Below are 3,863 nucleotides of genomic sequence, written 5' to 3'. Positions count from 1 at the left end.
ATGGATTCTCAAAAATAGAGTGCTTTACTCTACCTTTTAAATTTATACAAAGGGTTGGATCAGCTTTATTCAAATATAATTCACATATCATACAATTTGTCCACTTAAAGTGTGCAAGTGAATGTTAGTGTATTCAGATTTGTGCAAACATCGCCACAGTTAGGTGTTTTGTTTTTTTTAATTTTTTATTGGCCTCCTGCTCCCCAGAGGGTCCCCTGCTTCTGCTGGCTTAACGCCTCAGAACTTTGGTGTCATTTGTCTCGTACACCACTTTGCCATCCACTCTCCTGCGGGTGGTTGTCTTTTGGGTGGTTTGCATGGAGTTGCTGCTGTCCAGGGCAACACCAACACTGAAGTCCTCGCCATCCTCCAGCAGGCAGCGGTAGGGGGTGATCTCAGCCTCCAGCTTGACCTTGATGTTCAGCAGGGCCTCATCCTCCTGGGCCTGGCGCTGTCCCCCTGCCCAGGTCTGTGCCAGTTCTGACTGGCAGCAGGATCCCGTTGAGCTGCTCCATCTGCAGGGTGTAGCAGGCCTCCACCTCCCTCAGGCTGTTCTCCAAGCTATATTCGTATTTCTCATGGAGTCTAGGTCAATCTCCAAGGAATGGACTGTATATCTCAGCTCCGCGAACAACATCTCAGCAGCTCCAAGCTTGGCAGACTGCATGGTGATCACTGTGGTGCTCTCCTCAATCTGCTGAGACCAGCACTTGTCCAGTTATTCTGTTCTTCCGAGCCAGCTCGTCCTATTGGGCCCAGATGTCTCCCATGATCTTGGTGAGGTCCTGAGATTTGGGGCATCTACCTCCATGGTCAACCCTAAGCTAGCAATCCGAGCTTGTAGGCCTTTTACTTCCCTTCGTGGTTCTTCTTCATGAAGAGCAGTTCCTCCTTGAGAGCCTCGATCTCTGTCTCCAGCTGGAGCAGAGTGATATTGGTGTCATCAGTGACCTTATGGAGCCCATGAATGTCGCTCTCCACAGACTGGTGCATGGCCAGCTCTGTCTCATACTTGATTCTAAAGTCATCAGCAGCAAGATGGGCATTGTGGATCTGCAGAACGATGCAGGCATTGTCCACAGCATTTGTGAAGATCTGAGCCCTCAGGAGGTCCTCAATGGTCTTGAAGTAATGGCTCCAGTCTCTGACCTGGGGTCCCTTCTTCTCCAGGTGCTCCCAGATTTTGCTCTCCAGCTTCTGGTTCTCGGTCTCCAGGCTCCTCACTCTGTCCAGGTAGGAGGCCACTACCTGGTCAGGTTGTTCAGGCTTTGCATGGTCTCCTTGTTCTGGATGCCTCCCATTCCTGCCAGACCCCCGGCCATCTCCACAGCCAGGCCCCCATCCCCCATGCCACCCCGGAAGCTGGTGGAGCAGGACACGGAGACACGGGAACCAGAGCCCCCAGCACCTGCATAGACGCTGGCCATGCTGCTGATTGGCCAGGCGCCATAGCTGGGCACCTGGACGGAGCCCACGGACCGGTAGTTGGTGGAGAAGATGGATTGAGTGGTGAGCTCATGCTGCCTGGGGAGGAGAGCGAGAGGACAGGACTCATGCTTTGCCGAGGACCTTTTTTTTTTTTTTGAGACGGAGCCTCACTCTGTCGCCCAGGATGGAGTGCAGTGGGCAGTGGAGCAATCCCAGCTCACTACAACCTCTGCCTCCCAGGTTCAAGCGATTCTCCTGCCTCAGCCTCCCGAGTAGCTGGGATTGCAGGTACATGCCATCACGCCCAGCTAATTTTTGTATTTTTAGTAGATACGGAGTTTTACTATGTTGGTCAGGCTGGTCTTGAAATGCTGACCTCATGATCCACCCACCTCAGCCTCCCAAAGTGCTGGGATTACAGGTGTGAGCCACCACACCCGGCAGTTAGTACATTTTCATCACTGGCCCCCAAAATCTCATACCCACTAGTGCTCATTCTCCATGTCCCGAAAACCTCCCAGTTTTGGGCAACCACTGATTTACCTTACTTTCTTTTCTTTTTCTTTTTCTTTCTTCTGTTTTTTTTCCTTTTTTTGAGACAGGGTCTTACTCTACCACCCAGACAGTGGTGTCTGGGGGCAGTGGTACCATCATAGCTCACTGCAACATCGAACTCCCCACACAAGCAACCTTTCTACCTCAGCCTCCTGAGTAGATGAGACCACAGGTGTGCACCACCACGCCCAGTTAGTTTTTATATTAAAAAAAGATTTTTTTAATGCTTTTGTAAGGATTGGGTTTTGCCATGTTGCCAGGCTGGTCTCGAACTCCTGGGCTTAAGTGATCTGCCCACCTCAGCCTCCCAAAGTGCTGGGATTACAGGCGTGAGGCCCATTCTGGATATTTCGCATAAATGAAATCAGGCGTCAGTGGTGGGGATGGCTGTCAGCCGGGGTTGCTGACTGCCAAGCTAGGAGGAGGCCCAGTGCCCAGAATCTCGGTGGGTGCTGCCCAAGCACGGCCTGTGCCAGGCTCTCTCCACCACCTCCTCAGAGCACTTTGACCATCCCACCTCCGTGAGGACCTACAAATAGTGCACTAGTGGCTGCTGGGTGTGGAAGTTGATCAGAGATTTTGATGAAAAGCAACAGGAAGCAAATGAAATGCTGGACCAGATGGAGGAGGAACTATGTTATGGACCCCTATGTTTCTATAACCCCGTGATGTCTAAGCTTCAAGATTACCAGAAGGACCTTGCCCAACTCCATCTGGAGGTAAGAAGTACACCTTTAACAGTCACGCCTGGGGGCTGAGGAGACACGAAAAATGGCACGTATGCTGTAGAGAATGAGCATATGAATCGGCTACGGTCTCAAAGGGCAATGCTTCTCCAAGGCACCAAAAGCCTGAGCCGGGCCACCAGAAAGACTGACCAGATTGGCTCAGAAATCACAGGAGAGCTGGGGAAACAACAGGACCAGTGAGAACATACCAAGAGTACACCGGGAAACACAAGTGAAAACGTGTGAAAAATCAAAAGATTCTCCCTTCGAGGTCCAGAAAAATGACAACCAACAAGCTTCTGCTTTCCATCGACATCCCACTGGAGCTGGCCATCCTGGGAGGCCGGGTTTACTTTGCATTCTTTTGCAAGCATGGGACTTGCAATAGGAAAGGGTTGTGGACCAGAGCTTTGACCTTGGGTATGCACGGTGTTAGGGATGTGGATGGAATGAGCAGGTTGCCGCTGTGGGCTAACCGTTCAAGGATGCACCATGTGGCCAGACCGTGGGAGAAAGGAGGGCAGATGGACAGCCACTTAAATGAGAAGCGACAACAACAAGACCAATATGATATACCAAGGTAATAAAGCCGTTTATGACTTCTTTAAAAATAAATAACCCTGGCCAACATAGCAAGACCTCATCTCTACTAAAAGTGAAAAAAAAATTAGCCAGTTGTTGTGGCCATACCTGTAGTCCCAGCCAAGCAATCTGCTGCCTCCACCTTCCAGAGCGTTGGGACTGCAGGCGTGAGCCACCGCACCTGGTCCTTTATTTCTTTTTTTTAATCAACTCCCAGGTGCTTGAATGTTCCTTCTTATTGTCAAATTATATTCCATTGTATGGATATACCACATTTTATATATCCATTCCCAGTGACAGAATTGAGTTTTTTCCACGTTTTTGGCTATTCTCAATAAAGCTGCTATGAATGTTTGTGTACAACTCTGAATCAACAAATTTTTTTAAGGGCCAGGCACAGTGGCTCACGCCTGTAATCCCAGCACTTTGGGAGCCCAAGGCGGATGAATCACGAGGTCAAGAGATCGAGACCATCCTGGTCAACATGGTGAAACCCCGTCTGTACTAAAAATACAAAAAATTAGCTGGGCATGGTGGCGCGTGCCTGTAATCCCAGCTACTCAGGAGGCT

At 50.1% G+C, this 3,863-nt stretch overlaps 2 pseudogenes; one reads left to right on the top strand and one right to left on the bottom strand.

Annotated features, from left to right (window-relative positions):
- Nucleotides 1–229: 229 nt before the first annotated feature.
- Nucleotides 230–1,579, bottom strand: LOC144577817 (keratin, type I cytoskeletal 18 pseudogene; annotated as a pseudogene).
- A 762-nt stretch (nt 1,580–2,341) lies between these two features.
- LOC118144495 (vesicle transport through interaction with t-SNAREs homolog 1B pseudogene) lies at nt 2,342–3,450 on the top strand (annotated as a pseudogene).
- The last annotated feature ends 413 nt before the right edge of the window (nt 3,451–3,863 follow it).

This window comes from Callithrix jacchus, chromosome 9 (assembly GCF_049354715.1).
Source record: "Callithrix jacchus isolate 240 chromosome 9, calJac240_pri, whole genome shotgun sequence".
In the NCBI taxonomy this organism is placed as follows: domain Eukaryota; kingdom Metazoa; phylum Chordata; class Mammalia; order Primates; family Cebidae; genus Callithrix; species Callithrix jacchus.
Note: the sequence above shows the minus strand (reverse complement) of the source record. Positions and strands in the feature narration are given on the sequence as shown.